Source organism: Ovis aries, chromosome 14, assembly GCF_016772045.2.
Source record: "Ovis aries strain OAR_USU_Benz2616 breed Rambouillet chromosome 14, ARS-UI_Ramb_v3.0, whole genome shotgun sequence".
Classification (NCBI taxonomy): Eukaryota; Metazoa; Chordata; class Mammalia; order Artiodactyla; family Bovidae; genus Ovis; species Ovis aries.
The window spans coordinates 15,070,140-15,089,319 of record NC_056067.1 but is presented as its reverse complement, the minus strand read 5'-3'; the positions used below and the strand labels follow the sequence as shown (position 1 = coordinate 15,089,319).

Here is a 19,180-nt window from a genome sequence, read left to right as displayed (position 1 = left end):
GAGGGTAAGAGAACAAACCTTTAAAGAATTAACAAAAATCAAATTTAAAGTTGCTGGTAATGTGATGGGTTAGATAACCTGAAAACCTACCTGTTACAAAACACCTAGAAACATTAAATAATATATAATATATGTCCTTTTTAAAGCATAGATAAGCCCCCCCAAAGAAGATAATCCTTATGAACTAGAACTGCAAGAACTATAAACCAGAGCAATAAGCTGAAAACTGCAATTGATGATACAAATGCCAAATGCCCCTGCTGATTTCAGTAACCTGTGACTACTCGGGTGAGCATGCCAGGAGCATATTACCCACACTGAGACAAATAAAAGGCCTAGGGTTCATGTGGCCTTTGTGAGGTTCATCACGTAAAGCTGGAACCCACAAAGGGAGATGGTTGCCATGAAATGGTAAAAAACTCTTCCATGAGCACCGGTTGTAACAAAAGAAGCTTATCTTTTTGGGCCCAGTCTCAGGATGAGGGTGAGGCTGAGGTCTCCCCTGACAGTTGATACCTAGAAACCTATCTTTATTAGTTTGGGGTGCAAATTTATGTTCCATGCTCAGCCCAGGAATCACTTAGGCCCAAAATGAACAAAATGGTCCTGGGCTTATTACACCTTTTGATGCATCTGGCACAGATAAATACAAGTAGCCATGTAGGCTAAGATTGCCATAGATATACAGTAGATCCCCAAATTAGACAGCGGATAGGTGAATAACCCACCGCAAGTTGAGTTAGCAAGCGTAACAGCAGGAAGTTTCTTAGATCCCCAAGATCTGAAGTGTTTTAAATATCCAACAAGTAGGTATCAAAATATGAGAAAGAAAAATACCAAGTAAACTTTAAAAATAACCAAACAGATCTTAAAGTAAAAAGTATAGTATTGAGAGATAGATTTGAGAAAATTACCCAGAAAGTAGCTTGAAGATGGGAGACATTGGCAATTTATTAAGAAAATTGCAAGAAATAACAAAAGGCATTGACATACAGTGATTCTCAAAGCAAGGAAAAAAAGAGTTAACTGACCCTGAGTTACAATCGGCATCACAGACAACACGAATATCTCCAAAACATCTAGAGAGAGAAGAGATTGTCTGGAAAGAATAACAAAGGAATAACCAATAGCAAAATGAAAGCCAGAAAGCAATAGAATAACATCTTCAAAGTGCTAAGGGAAAAAATTAACCAGCAATCTAAAATTCGAACATTCCATGTCCAACTAAACTGTCATTCAAGAGTGAGGGCAAAATTAAGGTATCTAGGGGCAAAAATAATAAACCAAGTGCTATGGTTAAAATCCAAATGTATCTGTTTTAGGTTAACTACAGAAAATTTTGAAAATACAAAAACAGAGAAACAGATACTAAAAGAGCTAGTATAACTATTAAAATTGAAATCAAGATGGTCACTAATTCATAAGGAAGATATATTTTTAATTTTATGTATTAATATAGCCTCAAAATATACAAAACATGAATTGACAGTTGTCAAGGGAAAATTGTGACAAATCCACAGTTATAATGTGTAATTTTTTTAACCTCTCAATAATTTAATCAAGCATGCAAAAACTAATTGTCAAGGCTTAGGTTTAAACATCACAGTGTGCCTAATGGAACATGGTATCCTAACTCCCAACATTCAGAGATTTTACATTCTTTACAGGCGTGCATGAAACATTTATGGAAACTGATCCATACACTGGATGGAAAAAGGAAGTCTGACATACACACCAGTGCTTGGTATCATACAGAGCATTCTCTGACAAAAGTACAATTAGCAACCAGAAACCAAAAGATAACTTTAAAACCCCATATGGTGCTAGTAAAGTTGGATAGTTGCGCTTGTAGATCAGTGAAGTTAGAACACATCTTCATACCATATATACACAAAAATAAACTCAAAATGGCTTAGAGACTTAAACTTTGAAACTCCTAGAAGAGAACATAGGCAAGCATTCTGACATAAATTGTACCAATGTTTTCTTAGGTCAGTCTCCCAAGGCAATATAATTAAGCAAATGGGACCTAATCAAACTTACAAGCTTTTGCACAGCCAAGGAAACCATAAACAAAATGAAAAAACAAGCTACAGCATGGGAGAAAATATTTGCAAATAATGCAGTGACAAGAGCTTAATTTCCAGAATATTCAAACAGCTCATACAACTCAACAAAGAAACAACCCAAGTGAAAAATGGGTGGAAAACCTGTATAGACATTTCTCCAAAGAAAAAATTATAGATGGCCTATAGGCATGTGGAAAAGTGTTCAACATTGCTAATTACTAGAGAAATGCAAATAAAAACTACAGTGAGGTACCACCTCACACTGGTCAGAATGGCCATCATTAAAAAGTCTACAAATAACGTATATTAATGAGGGTGTGGAAAAAAAGGGAACCCTCCTACACTGTTGGTGGGAATGGAAGTTGGTGCAACCACTATGGAAAACAGTACAGAGGTTCCTCAGAAAACTAAAAATAGAACTACCATGTGATCCAGCAGTCCCACTCCTGGCCGTATATCCAGATTAAACTGTAGTGCTCCTGTGTTCCTAGCAGCACTATTTACCTTAGCCAAGACATGGAAACAATGTAAATATCCATCCCATCACAGTTGAAAGGATAAAGATGTTTTACATGTATGTAATGGAATACTACTCAGCCATAAAAAAGAACAAAATAATGCCATTTGCAGCAACATGAATGGAACTAGCTATTATCATACTAAGTGAAGTAAACCAGAAAAAGAAAGATAAATACCATAGGATATACTTACATGTGGAATATAAAATAAGACACAGATGAACCTGCCTGCAAAACAGAAACAGACTTACTGACATGGAGAACAAAGGTTTGATTGCCTAGGAGGAGGGACAGTGGGGAAAAGATGGAGTGGGAGTTTGGGTTAACACATGCAAACTGTTACATGTAGAATGGATAAACAACAAAGTCCTACTATATAGCACGAGGAGCTATAGTCAGTAGATATAGTTGAGTTAAACCATAATAGAAAACAGAATCTTTAAAATGTGTAGATTTACATATACATACATGCCTATATATGTGTATAACTGAATAATTGTGCTGTACAGCAGAAATTAACACTGTCAACTACAGGTTTTAAAAAATGTTTAGAAATAATAATATATCATCTAGTAATATGTCACAGAAGAAATTAGGATGAAAATTTGAACACATTCATAAAAAAAAAATTTAGCAATAGTGAAAATACTACATATCATAACTTGTGGGATATCCCTAAATGTACTTTAGGGAATTTGTGATCATAAATACTAATTTTAGAAGAAGAAAAAGATTTAAACTTAATGAGCTAAAATTCAGCTAAAGAAGCTAAAAGGATAACTGAAGAATCCAAAGAAAGGATAATAGAAGAACAGAGATAAATGAACTTCAAAATTTACAAAAAGGAAAACTCAACAAAACCAAAAAGTGGCCTTTTGTTTAAAAAATAATAGCAACGAGCATACTTCTGGCAAGAGTAATGTAGAAAAAAGACAATATTAGAAGTGGGAAAGGTCATTCACTCAACCACAGCTGAGATTAAAAAAGCATTGTAAGACAAACTATGAAGAATACTTGCTGAATAACAACAAAAAAGAATAGCATTTCCTCAGTAAATTACAAAGGGAAAAAGAAAACCAGCAGGGGGATGTACAGATTTAAAAAGTACAAGTCAAATTAGTTTGAATTCAAACAAACTACAGAAGGCAAGGAACATTAAGAAGACAATTAGAAGTCTGAACACTGGAATTCGATACTAAGAAATTATTCACTTGTTTGGTTAATAATAGTATGAAGTTATTTTTAACATCTTTAGCATTACATATGAAACTAATTGCACATAAAATGGTATCTCTAGAATTTGTCTGAGAATGATATGTGACAGGCAGAAGTGAAAGTATGGAGGGTGTGAATGTGAAAGTTGCTTAGTCACGTCCGACTGTGTGACCCCGTGGATTATACAGTCCATGGAATTCCCCAGGCCAGAATACTGGAGTGGGTAGCCTTTCCCTTCTCCAGGGGATCTTCCCAACCCAGGGATCGAACCTAGGTCTCCCACATTGCAGGCAGATTCTTTACCAACTGAACTATCAGGGAAGATAAAGCTAAAGTTAGGAAATGGGTAAAATGAGCTTATGATACTATTTTGTCTGCTTTTGTATGTTTGAAATTTTCCATAATCGAAATACTTTAGTTTGTTCTTTGCTAATACATTTGTGAACAGTCTAAGTGAACAATTTATTGAAATATATAATGTATGTATATACATACATGTTTACATACATATAATTTATCAAAATCAAAGAAATAGAAAACCTAAATAAACTGTTAACAAATTGACAAAATTGATTTTATATTAGGTTGGTGCAAAAGTAATTGTGGCTTTGCATTGTTGAACTTTGCCATTTGATATTGGAGTACATTCTTAAATAAATGTTGTATTATCATTTTAATATGCATTTCTCACTTTATTTTTTTGCTAATGACTTTATTACTTGCTGTTTATATTTATTTTAGACTATAGAAATTACGTTAGGACAAAAAGCATTTTTAAGCGATTTTCTTATTCGAGTTCAAAATGGGTCAAAAAAGCAGCAGAGACAATTCTCAACATCAGTGCATCTGGCCCAGGAACTACTAATGAATGTACAGTGCAGTGGTAGTTCAGAAAGTTTCACGAAGGAGATGAGAGCCTTGAAGATGACCGTAGTGGCTGGCCATCAGAAGTTGATAATGACCAGTTGAGAGCCATCATCAAAGCTGATCCTCTTAAAACTTCACAAGAAGTTGCTCAAGAACTCAACATCAACCATTCTGTGGTCATTTGGCATTTGAAGCAAATTAGAAAGGTGGAAAAGCTTGATAAGTTGATATCTCGTGAGCTAACCACAAATCAAAAGAATTGTTGTTTTCTCTTATTGTACTCAACAACAGCAAACATTTCTCATTTGGATTGTATATGACAACCAGCAATGACCAGCTCGGTGATTGGACCAAGAAGAAGCTCCAAAGCACTTCCCAAAGTCAAACTTGCACCCAAAAAAGGTCATGGTCACCGTTTGGTGGTCTGCTGCCAGTCTAATCCACTACAGCTTTCTGAATCCTGGCAGAAGCAATCCATCTGAGAAGTATGCTCAGCAAGTCAATGAGATGCACCAAAAGCTTCAACGCCTGCAGCAGAATGGGTCAATTCTAATATATAGTGGAAATACATGTAATCTTGTTCTGTATTTTCCAAGTCTACTGTAAATGTGTTATCATACTTTCATAATGTAAAAACATAAAATATTTTTTTAAATGAGCTTCATTTTTCTCCATAATATCTGATTCTGACTACATGTTGCACAACATGCTTCAGAAGTTGAATGAATCAGAGGTTTTGCCTCATCCAGCATATTCACCTGACCTCTAGCCAATGGACTGCCACTGTTTCAACCATCCTGACAACTTTTTGCAGGGAAAACACTTCCATAACCAGCAGGATGCAGAAAATGCTTTCTGAGAGTTTGTTGAATCCTGCAGCATGGATTTTTATGCTACAGGAATAAACAAACTTGTATCTTGTTGGCGAAAATGTGTTGATTGTAATGGTTCCTATTTTGACTAATAAAAATATGTTTGAATCTAGTTGTAATGATTTAAAATTCACAATCCAAAAACGTAATTACTTTTGTACCAAGCCAGTACTTAAAATATGATAACAGAAAAGCTGGCCAAATTAGATTTTACCAAATATTTAAGGAACATGTTATATAAACTGTTTTAGAAAACTGAAGAAGAACTTTCCCCACCCTGTTTTATCAAAACTAAATAGATGGCATGAGAGAATTTTAAAACAGAGAATCATTTGTAAAATGAAGGAGAAAGAAAAAGACCCAAAAGACTAAGTAGCAACAAACTAAACCTAACAAGTATTTTTTAGAAAACTTGACCAAAGATGGGCTTATCTTTGACATTTGTGGACAGCTTACTATGAGAAAATAGAAAATCAAATGATATGGTTTACCATATTGACACTTAAAGGAGATAAATCCACATATATCAATAGATGCAAAAAATCAGTAAAATTTAAAATCTATTGATAAGTGAAAATCAGTAATTCCAACATAGGATATATCTTCAGCATGATGAAAAATATCTTCAAAATCCTATAGCAAACATCATAATTAATGGTGAAACCTTAAAATCATTTTCTTTAAGCTTACATCTATTGCCAGTACTTTTTTTGGTGGTGGTCAGTGCAACAAATGAATGCAGTGACAGATTTTATTTTCTTGTCCTCCAAAATCACTGTGGACAGTGACTGCAGCCATGAAATTAGAAGATGCTTGCTCCTTGGAAGGAAAGCTATAACAGACCTAAAACAAGGCAGAGACACCACTCTGCAACAAAGGTCCATATAGTCAAAGCTATGATTTTTCCACTAGTCATGTACAGATGTGAGAGTTGAACCATAAAGAAGGCTGAGGACAAAGAATTGATGCTTTCAAAGTGTGGTGCTGGAGAAGACTTGAGAGTCCTTGGACTGCAGGGAGATGAAACCAGTCAATCCTAAAGAAAGTCAACCTTGAATATTCATTGGATGGACTGATGCTGAAACTCCCCAATACTTTGGCCACCTGATATGAAGAGCCAGCTCATTGGAAAAGCTTCAGATGCTGGGGAAGATTGAAGGCAAAAGGAAAAGGGGCAGCAGAGGGTGAGATGTGTCACAGACTCAATGGACATGAATTTGAGCAAACTCCGAGATAGTGAAGGACAGAGGAGCCTGGTGTGCTATAGGCCATGGGATCACAAAGAGTCGGACATGACTTAGCGACTGAACAATAATGTGGCAAGAGAAAAAAATTCGTCAATTATAAAAATAAGTTGCTTTCCAAAAGTAATTTGAAAGTAAAACAAAAAATCATACCAGGAAGTAATTTTTCAAATTATATTGAAATACAGAAAGAAGACCTAGAGAATTGGAGGAAATCAGAGAGACATACACCATTTTCACGTATGAGAAGATGGAAATGTTTATTCCCAAATCCATCCAATTTAAATTACAATCCACATCCCCATAGGGCTTTCTGGGGAACTTGGCAAGCTAACCCTGAAATTCACATAAAGAGGAAAGGGTCCAGAAGAACCATGAAAATTTTGAATAAAAACAAAGTGAGAGTACTTACCCTTTGAGATGATACTGTGGTGGTTGGATGGAATGCATTTATCACTGGGCTGTGCAAACTGATAAAACTGAATAAAATATCAAAACATAGGACCTCATATGTATGGAAGCTTAGTATATAATATAGCATGCTGGATCAAAAGGAAACACTTAATAATTGATGTTACACCAATTGACTGTTGATGTGAGATAACCTGTTTTGCCGGAGAAGGCAATGGCACCCCACTCCAGTACTCTTGCCTGGAAAATCCCATGGGCGGAGGAGCCTGGTGGGCTGCAGTCCATGGGGTCGCAAAGAGTCGGACATGGCTGAGCGACTTCACTCTTACTTCTCACTTTCATGCATTGGAGAAGGAAATGGCAACCCACTCCAGTGTTCTTGCCTGGAGAATCCCAGGGACAGGGGAGCCTGGTTGGCTGCCGTCTATGAGGTCGCACAGAGTCGGACACAACTGAAGTGACTTAGCAGCAGCAGCAGCAACCTGTTTGCATTTGGCATAAATGTTAAAACTAAAACTTCTAGAAGAAACTATTGGAGTATAGTTCTGTAACCTTTGGTTGGGAAACAGTTTATTGAAAACAGAGAAGACACAAAGTACAAACCATAAAGGTAAAATGTATCAATTTTATTCCCTTAAAATAAGTGATTTCTAGAACCAGAGAAAATATTGTAATCCTACTGTAGCTTATTGCTCTTATTATAACTGAAAACTAGATAGAATACAGAAAGCAATTGCATGAGGATTCTGAAAAGTAACCATTAGAAAGGGGGTTAGAAGGGAAGTATTCAAAACTTGAATACTAACCCCAAAAGGGGGTAAGAGTCAGTAGTTTGTTGTGGGTTTTTTCTTTCTCTTTGTAGAACTGATAGCAGGTATAGACACAGAAAGTTTGCTAGCCAGAGCACTAAGAGAGGGGCCCCTACAAACTGCATGGGGCTTCCCTGGTTGATTTGTTTTTTCCCCTTACTAACTCTACCCAAGGTTAGCACCAGTCACAGCAGCTATAGTAACAACTAAAACCCCCAGAGAAACCCCACGTCCTAACTGGTGGAATGTAGGGGAAGATTCGGTGATGTATGAAGGAAATTCCCATTGTTTTTGTTTTTGTTTTTTTCCTCTTTGTTCTTAGTCACTCAGAACTCACAGCAAATCAGGAGACTAAAAACTGAGGAAATTTTATCTTTCTAGCCAGCAGAGGAACTGGGAAGAGGGAACCAGGTTATCCAGAGAATGAGAAGGAAGCCTTGGAGAGCAAAGAGGTAGCGAAAGAAAGGTACTAATTCTGGCTTAGCCCTGAGCTATGTATGCACACAACAGGCCCGGAGAAACACAGCAAAGGTATTGAGGACCACAGTACATTATAAACACTGCCCTGGTGCCTGAGAAGGGTGTGCTTTGGGCAAGTCTGCATGGCATAGCAAAGGTCTTGACAACTGAACCAGCACATGGAACTAACACCCAGACAAAGAGGCAGTACGTGCAGCCTGAACCGCACTGAGTAGGTGTCCTGATAAGCAACAGAACTCAACATTTTCCACAGATTTTTAAGGATCCAGAGTCTCAATATTCAAAATGTCCAGGATGTAATTTTTTAACTACAATATAAAGAACCAGGGAAACATGATTATTTCTGAAAGGAGAATACAGGAGATCCCAACCCTAACAGTAGTCAAATGACAATTAATCAATTTTAAATCAATAATGTAACCATGTTCCATGAGATAAAGGTAAACATTCCTGAAATGAGTGAAAAGACAGAACTTACCAGAGAAGCAGAAACTATAAAAAAGAACCAAGTGAAAATTTTAGAACTGAAGAAATACATCTTAAATTTTTGAAGAAATTATTCAATGTGTGGGCCAATATAAGAATGAAGGAAAGGCAGTAAACTTCAAGAGGATTCAGTAGAAACTACCTAATCTGAAGAATTGAGAAAAAAAGGTTGAAAATATTTTATGCAAAAGCTTTAGGGACCTGTGGGGACAATTTCAAAAGATGTAAAATTCATGTAACTTAAGTACTAGACAAAGAGGAAAAGATGTTACCGAAAAAACATTTGAAGAAATAATTGCAAAAAATTTGGTGAAGGACATAAATTTACAGATTCGAGAAGCATAGCAAACACTAAACAGGATAAAAACAAACAAAACACAAAGCCTACTCATATCAAATCAAATTGCTTGAAACCAAAGGTTGAAAGCTTTGAGATCTGACAGAAATGATGCATTTTATATAAGGGAACAACAATTTGAATGACTATGGATTTCTCTGCAGAAATTACCAAAGCCAAATACTGTGCATCAAAACCTTTAAATGCTGAAATAACTGTAAAATTCAGAATTTTATATCCAGCAGAAACTAATGAGGGCAAACAGAGCCCCAACGAAGACAGAGAATTCATTGCCTGCAGACCTGCTATAAAAGAAATGCTAAAGGAAGTTCTTTAGAAAGAAATGGCACTAGGATGAATCTTCTAATATCATGAATGAAAGTGTACAGAAATGGTAAATAATCTGACATAAACCGTTTTACCAATATCAGGAGCAAAAGAGAGGATACCATTATAGACCCTCCATTAAAACAGTGGACATTTCTGTGCCCAAATCAAATGTCTCAAATGAAATGACAAATTCCTTAAAAGCCTCAAGCTACCCAAACACATCTAAGAAGAAATATGTAATCTGTATGACTATATATTTGTGAAATGAATTCACAGTTTAAAACCTTACAAAGAAATCACCTAAATGGATAATATCAAATATTTAAAGAAGAAATGATGCTGATTCTTCTCAGTCTCTTCCAGGAAGTAAAAGAAGAGGAACACTTCTAAACTCTTAAGCATCACCCTGAAACCACCAAAGACATTATTTGGAAACTGCTGATCAGTATTCCCCCTATGATGTTTTGCTTGATAATAGGAAATACATATATTTGGTGTTCATCCCCATTTTTGGCACAGAGCTCACAAAACTCTTGGAATTTCCTGGATGATAAGAGCAATTCAGCATCTTATGTTAACAATATTTAGTCTCTTGTCCTCAGTCCCTGAAAATGTTTCAGAGCCTTTATAAACCTGAAGTGGGTGTGTTGTTATTAATGACAAACTCTTTTCAACCACAAGTGAGTTTATGGTAATGAGGTGACTTCTGGAAATCCATTGAATATGGAGGCTCATTACCAGGGTAGCCGGTAATCTTGTAAGTAAACTGATGTTCTGTAAGCCACTTTATTAAACTTTTAAATTTAAACTATTAAATGCTCTATTAAAGTAAATTAAAGGAATCCAAAATTTAATGCTTTTGAGCTCTGGTGTTGGAGAAGACTCTTGAGAGTCCCTTGGACTGCAAGGAGATCAAACCAGTCAATCCTAGAGAAAATCAATCCTGAATATTCTTATTAGAAAGGCTTATGCTGAAGCTGAAGCTCCAATACTCTGGCCACCTGATGCAAAGAGCCAATTCATTAGAAAAGACCCTGATGCTGGGAAAGATTGAAGGCAGGAAGAGAAGGGGACGACAGAGGACAAGATGGTTGAATGGCATCACTGACTCAATGGATGAGAGTTTGAGCAAGCTCCAGGAGATGGTGAAGGACAGGGAAGCCTGGCGTGCTGCAGTCCATGGGGTCACAGAGAGTCAGACACAACTGAGCAACTGAACAACAAGAATGAGACCTTAGGAAACTCAGACTTGTAGTGAGTCAGAATCACATGACAGCCTGATCTTGTGTTTGGCCTCTGAAGTGGAGGCTATTCCCCTTGGAGTAAGCCCTCAACCTTTGGAATCTGATACTGTCTCTGGATAGCTGGAGTCATCACTGGATTGAATTATAGGACACCTAACTGATACTTGAGGGTTGCTGTTGTAGTGGGGGTATGCGGAGGGAAGACCCACATGTTGGAATTGGTATCATAATTGTTACTCCAGAAAATAGATACAAAAATCCCTAACGAAGTATTGCCAGTCTAAATCAGCAATATATTAAAAAGTATAATATGTTCAAAAACCACAACCAAGTGTGGTTTATCCCAGGAATGCAAGGCTGATTCACATTTGAAAAATCAATATGATTCAATATGGAAAGAAAGAATGCTACATGATTATCTCAGTTTGTTAAAAGAATCAACACCCATTCATGATGAAAATATCAGAAAATTAAAAAGAGTGGAACTTCTATAACCTGATAAAGGATGTCTATCAAAATGTACAGCTGACACCATACCGAATGCTTTTTCCTCTCAAAATTAGCAACAAGATAACTGCCACTCAACACCATACTGGAAGTTGTAGATAGTGAAACGTGGCAAAAAACCTATTTTTCCAGATGACATAATCATCTATGTAAAAAATTAACATGAAATATACCCTCAAAAAACTCCTGGAATAAAGAAGTCAGTTTAGCAAGGTTGAATAAAAGACCGATAGGTAAATGTCAGTTGTATTTTTTCATATGTAATTGATGCTTGAATAAGATGTGTTTGAACTGCACTGATCCATTTGCACACAGATTTTTTTTAAAGGATAAATACCTACTACTACACCGTCAGTGGTTGGTTGAATCCATAAATGTAGAACCAAGGATACTGTGGGATGACTGTGAAATTATACATGGATTTTTGACTGCAAGGAGGGTCCGCGCCTCTACGTCCCATGTTGATACAATTGGAGTTCAAAATTAAGAAAGCAGCAATACCGTTTAAGTAGCCCTTGTCTCCCCCCACCCCCAAAAAATAGACACAGCATCTATAAACTGCAGAACCCTGATAAAAAATTCAAAGACCTGAATAAATGGGAATATATACTATGTTTTCATTCCAGTCCCAAAGGCAATCCCAAAGAATGTTCAAACTACCATCCAGTTAAACTCATTTCTCATGCTAGCAAGATGATGCTCAAAATCCTTCAAGCTAGGCTTCGGCAGTACATGAACTGGGAACATCCATATGTGCAAGCTGGATTTAGAAAAGGCAGAGCAACCAGAGATCAAATTGCCAGCATCCACTGGATCATAGAAAAAGCAAGGGAATTCTAACAAAACATCTGCTTCATTGACTACACTAAAGACTTTGTGTGGATCACAACAAACCGGAAACTTCTTCAAGAGATGGGAATACCAGACCCCCTTACTGACTCCTGAGAAACCTGATTGCAGGACAAGAAGCAGCACTTAGAACCAAATGTGGAACAATAGACATTCCAAATTGGAAAAGGAGTACTTCAAGGCTGTATATTGTCACCCTGTCTGTTTAACTCCTGTGGAGAGTACATCATGCAGAATCCTGGAGTGGATGAGTTATAAGCTGAAATTAAAAGATTGCTGGGAGAATTATCAACAACCTCAGATATGCAAATGATACTACTGTAATGGTGGAAAGTGAAGGGGAACTAAAGAGCCTCTTGATGAGGGTGAGAGAGGAGAGTGAAAAAGCTGGTTTAAAACTCAACATTCAAAAAACTAAGATCATGACATCCGGTCCCATCACTTCATGGTAAATAGATGGGGAAGAAGTGGAAACAGTGACATTTTATTTTCTTGGACTCCAGAATCACTGTGGATGGTGACTGAAGCCACGAAATTAAAAGATACTTGCTCCTTGAAAGAAAAGTATGGATCGCAGCCATTCTGACTGGTGTGAAGTGGTACCTCATTGTGGTTTTGATTTGCATTTCTCTAATAATGAGTGATGTTGAGCATCTTTTCATGTGTTTGTTAGCCATCCGTATGTCTTCTTTAGAGAAATGTCTATTTAGTTCTTTGGCCCATTTTTTGATTGGGTCGTTTATTTTCTGGAGTTGAGCTGCATAAGTTGCTTGTATATTTTTGAGATTAGTTGTTTGTCAGTTGCTTCATTTGCTATTATTTTCTCCCATTCAGAAGGCTGTCTTTTCACCTTGCTTATAGTTTCCTTTGTTGTGCAGAAGCTTTTAATTTTAATTAGATCCCATTTGTTTATTTTTGCTTTTATTTCCAGAATTCTGGGAGGTGGATCATAGAGGATCCTGCTGTGATTTATTTCTGAGAGTGTTTTGCCTATATTCTCCTCTGGGAGTTTTATAGTTTCTGATCTTACATTTAGATCTTTAATCCATTTTGAGTTTATTTTTGTGTACGGTGTTAGAAAGTGATCTAGTTTCATTCTTTTACAAGTGGTTGACCAGTTTTCCCAGCACCACTTGTTAAAGAGATTGTGAGAGGGTGTGGAGAAAAGGGAACCCTCCTACACTGTTGGTGGGAATGCAAACTAGTACAGCCACTATGGAGAACAGTGTGGAGATTCCTTAAAAATTGCAAATAGAACTACCTTATGACCCAGCAATCCCACTGCTGGGCATACACACCGAGGAAACCAGAATTGAAAGAGACACATGTACCCCAATGTTCATCGCAGCACTGTTTATAATAGCCAGGACATGGAAACAACCTAGATGTCCATCAGCAGATGAATGGATAAGAAAGCTGTGGTACATATACACAATGGAGTATTACTCAGCCGTTAAAAAGAATTCATTTGAATCAGTTCTGATGAGATGGATGAAACTGGAGCCAATTATACAGAGTGAAGTAAGCCAGAAAAACACCAATACAGTATACTAACACATATATATGGAATTTAGGAAGATGGCAATGACGACCCTGTATGCAAGACAGGAAAAAAGACACAGATGGGTATAACGGACTTTTGGACTCAGAGGGAGAGGGAGAGGGTGGGATGATTTGGGAGAATGGGAATTCTAACATATATACTATCATGTAAGAATTGAATCGCCAGTCCATGTCTGACGCAGGATGCAGCATGCTTGGGGCGGGTGCATGGGGATGACCCAGAGAGATGTTGTGGGGAGGGAGGTGGGAGGGGGTTCATGTTTGGGAACGTATGTAAGAATTAAAGATTCTAAAATTTAAAAAATTTTAAAAAAAAAGATTCAGAAAACCTGTAGTATAATCTTTTTAATGTGTTGTTGGATTCTGATTGCTAGAATTTTGTTGAGGATTTTGCATCTATGTTCATCAGAGATATTGGCCTGTAGTTTTCTTTTTTGTGACATCTTTGTCAGGTTTTGGTATTAGGGTGATGGTGGCCTCATAGAATGAGTTTGGAAGTTTACCTTCCTCTGCAATTTTCTGGAAGAGTTTGAGTAGGATAGGTGTTAGCTCTTCTCGAAATTTTGGTAGAATTCAGCTGTGAAGCCATCTGGACCTGGGCTTTTGTTTGCTGGAAGATTTCTGATTACAGTATCAATTTCCGTGCTTGTGATGGGTCTGTTAAGATTTTCGATTTCTTCCTGGTTCAGTTTTGGAAAATTGTACTTTTCTAAGAATTTGTCCATTTCTTCCACGTTGTCCATTTTATTGGCATACAACTGCTGATAGTAGTCTCTTATGATCCTTTGTATTTCTGTGTTGTCTGTTGTGATCTCTCCATTTTCATTTCTAATTTTATTGATTTGATTTTTCTCTCTTTGCTTCTTGATGAGTCTGGCTAATGGTTTGTCAATTTTATTTATCCTTTCAAAGAACCAGCTTTTGGCTTTGTTGATTTTTGCTATGGTCTCTTTTGTTTCTTTTGCATTTATTTCTGCCCTAATTTTTAAGATTTCTTTCCTTCTACTCACTCTGGGGTTCTCCAACTCTTCCTTTTCTAGTTGCTTTAGTTGTAGAGTTAGGTTATTTATTTGACTTTTTTCTTGTTTCTTGAGGTATGCCAGTATTGCTATGAACTTTCCTCTTAGCACTGCTTTTATAGTGTCCCACAGGTTTTGGGTTGTTGTGTTTTCATTTTCATTAGTTTCTATGCATATTTTGATTTCTTTTTGATTTCTTCTGTGATTTGTTGGTTATTCAGAAGTGTGTTGTTCAACCTCCATATGTTGGAATTTTTAATAGTTTTTCTCCTGTAATTGAGATCTAATCTTAATGCATTATGGTCAGAAAAGATGCTTGGAATGATTTCGATTTTTTGAATTTATCAAGTTTAGATTTATGGCCCAGGATGTGATCTATCCTGGAGAAGGTTCCATGAGCACTTGAAAAAAAGGTGAAATTCGTTGTTTTGGGGTGAAATGTCCTATAGATATCAATTAGGTCTAACTGATCTAATGTATCATTTAAAGTTGCGTTTCTTTGTTAATTTTCTGTTTAGTTGATCTGTCCATAGGTGTGAGTGGGGTATTAAAGTCTCCCACTATTATTGTGTTATTGTTGATTTCCCTTTCATACTTGTTAGCATTTGTCTTACATATTGTGGTGCTCCTATATTGGGTGCATATATATTTATAATTGTTATATCTTCTTCTTGGATTGTTCCTTTGATCATTATGTAGTGGCCTTCTTTATCTCTTTTCACAGCCTTTGTTTTAAAGTCTATCTTATCGGATATGAGTATTGCCACTCCAATGAAGCAACTGACAAACAACTAATCTCAAAATATACAAGCAACTTCTGCAGCTCAACTCCAGAAAATAAACGACCCAATCAAAAATGGGCCAAAGAACTAAATAGACATTTCTCCAAAGAAGACATACGGATGGCTAACAAACACATGAAAAGATGCTCAACATCACTCATTATTAGAGAAATGCAAATCAAAACCACAATGAGGTACCACTTCACACCAGTCAGAATGGCTGCAATCCAAAAATCTGCAAGCAATAAATGCTGGAGAGGGTGTGGAGAAAAAGGAACCCTCCTACACTGTTGGTGGGAATGCAAACTAGTACAGCCACTATGGAGAACAGTGTGGAGATTCCTTAAAAATTGCAAATAGAACTACCTTATGACCCAGCAGTCCCACTGCTGGGCATACACCGAGGAAACCAGAATTGAAAGAGACATGTACCCCAATGTTCATCGCAGCACTGTTTATAATAGCCAGGACATGGAAACAACCTAGATGTCCATCAGCAGATGAATGGATAAGAAAGCTGTGGTACATATACACAATGGAGTATTACTCAGCTGTTAAAAGAATTCATTTGAATCAGTTCTGATGAGATGGATGAAACTGGAGCCGATTATACAGAGTGAAGTAAGCCAGAAAGAAAAACACCAATACAGTATACTAACACATATATATGGAATTTAGGAAGATGGCAATGACGACCCTGTATGCAAGACAGGGAAAGAGACACAGATGTGTATAACGGACTTTTGGACTCAGAGGGAGAGGGAGAGGGTGGGATGATTTGGGAGAATGACATTCTAACATGTATACTATCATGTGAATTGAATCGCCAGTCTATGTCTGCCGCAGGATGCAGCATGCTTGGGGCTGGTGCATGGGGATGACCCAGAAAGATGTTATGGGGAGGGAGGTGGGAGGGGGTTCATGTTTGGGAATGCATGTAAGAATTAAAGATTTTAAAATTTAAAAAAAAAATGTTATAAAAAAAAAAAACCCTGTAGTATAAAATTTAGGAAACTTGAAAGTAATGCTTTATGTATGTTCTAAGAGCAAGGAATTATACAGTGGAAGTGAGAAATAGATTTAAGGGCCTAGATCTGATAGATAGAGTGCCTGATGAACTATGGAATGAGGTTCGTGACATTGTACAGGAGACAGGGATCAAGACCATCCCCATGGAAAATAAATGCAAAAAAGCAAAATGGCTGTCTGGGAGGCCTTACAAATAGCTGTGAAAAGAACAGAAGCAAAAAGCAAAGGAGAAAAGGAAAGATATAAGCATATGAATGCAGAGTTCCAAAGAATAGCAAGAAGAGATAAGAAAGCCTTCTTCAGCGATCAATGCAAATAAATAGAGGAAAAGAACAGAATGGGGAAGACTAGAGATCTCTTCAAGAAAATTAGAGATACCAAGGGAACATTTCATGCAAAGATGAGCTTGATAAAGGACAGAAATGGTATGAACCTAACAGAAGCAGAAGGAAAAGAAACAAAACCCAAAAGGACCCAGAGGACAGTGTCCATCATAAAACAGCATGAGGATAATTATTTAAAAGCTAGGGTGCTAATATTAGCCCTGCCACAAAATCATTGGCCAAACTCTTCTTCTTTAGAATTATGATAGCTTAATTTTCTTGTTTGAAAAATGGTCCTACTGAAGCAGTATACTTTTTTTTATGAAAAACTTAAATAAAAGGCTTTGAGGAAAAAAAAAAAAAGAAAAGTATGACAAACCTAAACAGCATATTAGAAAGCAGAGACGTCACTTTGCTGACACAGGTCTGCATAGTCAAAGCTGTGGTTTTTCCAGTAGTCACATACAGATGTGAGAGTTGAACCATAAAGAAGGCAGAATGTTGAAGAATTGATGGTTTTGGACTGTGGTGCTGGAGAACACTCTTAAAAGTCCCTTGAACAGCAAGGAGATCGAGTAAATCCTAAAGGATATCATCCCTGAATATCTACTGGAAGGATTGATGCTGAAGCTTCTATACTTTGACCACCTGATGTGAAGAGCTGACTCACTGGAAAAGACTGATGCTGGAAACAATTGAGGGCAGAAGGAGAATGGGGAGACAGAGGATAAGGTGGTTGGATGACATCACTGACTAAATGGACATGAGTTTGAGCAAACTCTGGGAGATAGGGAAGGACAGAAAAGTCTGGTCTACTGCAGCTCATGGGGTTGCAGAGTCAAACACAACTTAGCAACCAGACAACAGCAATACTGTGTATACCTATTGAGGTGGACTCAGTAGTGTTAACAGAAGTTGTTCTGAAATAGATCTGTATAAACAAGCACAGTTCAAATTAAAACCCCTGCTATGTTTTTGTAAATGTAGGCAAACTGTTTTTAGAGTATAAGGAAAATGCGAGGAATTATAAGAGCCAAAACAATATTCAAAAAATACAAATACTCACTACCTGATTTCAGATCTTCAGTAACCAAGACAGTGTGGTACTTACAAATGACAGACACACAGATCAGTGGAACAGAATAGAACTCAGAAAAGCATTCACACAAATATGATTTATTATTTTCATTGGAGATACCATGTCAATTCAGTGGATAGTCTAACAAATGGTGCTAAGAACAACCAGATACCCATATAAAAAAAAAAAAAAGAATTTTAACCTATACCTGTATTCTGAAGGAGATCAACCCTGGGATTTCTTTGGACGGAATGATGCTAAAGCTGAAGCTCCAGTATTTTGGCCACCTCATGCGAAGAGTTGACTCATTGGAAAAGACTCTGATGCTGGGAGGGATTGGGGGCAGTTGGAGAAGGGGACGACTGAGGATGAGATGGCTGGATGATATCACGGACTCGATGGACGTGAGTCTGAGTGAACTCCGGGAGATGGTGATGGACAGGAAGGCCTGGCGTGCTGCGATTCATGGGGTTGCAAAGAGTCGGACAGGACTGAGCGACTGAACTGAACTGTATGTATACCTTATATTAAAAGCTAACCTAAACTGGATTATAAACACAAGTGTAATACTGTAAAACTTTTAGAAGAAAACATAGTTGAAAACTTTGGGTTAGGGAGAGTTCTTAGATAAGACATCAAAGAAGAATCTATTTTTTAAAAACTATAAATTGAACTTCATTAAAATTAAAGCTTTTCCTTTTCACTGTTGAATGAAAAGAAAAGCCACTAAGAGAAAATATTTGTAAATCACTTGTCAAAAGATTTCTTTAATCCAGAACTCAAAACTCAACTGTAAGAAAAGTACCTAATTTAAAAATGAGTAAGAGATTTTGAACAGGCACCGGAGAATATTTCGACATTTCAAAACTGCGAATTAAAACCACAGTGGAATAGCTCTCTACCTCTGTTACAATAACTAATATTTTAAAACAGACAGTACCAGGTGCTGGGAGCTATATAGAGCAATTGGGAATGTAGTAAGACTCCTGGTAGGAATGCAGAATGATAGAGCCATTTTGGAAAACAGCTTGGTGATTTCCTATAAAGTTACCACGTGAGTGAGCAGTCTCCTGGCAGGGTAGCCAGGAGAAAGAAAAACATGTTTACACACAAAAAACTTGAAGGTAAATGTTTACAGTAGCTTCATC

The 19,180-nt window shown here is 37.0% G+C and overlaps 1 protein-coding gene across 2 annotated transcripts in view; it reads left to right on the top strand.

The window, feature by feature from the left end:
* The window catches only part of NETO2 (neuropilin and tolloid like 2), a 79,643-nt gene that overhangs the window by 20,272 nt on the left and 40,191 nt on the right, over positions 1-19,180 (top strand). The window lies entirely within an intron of this gene.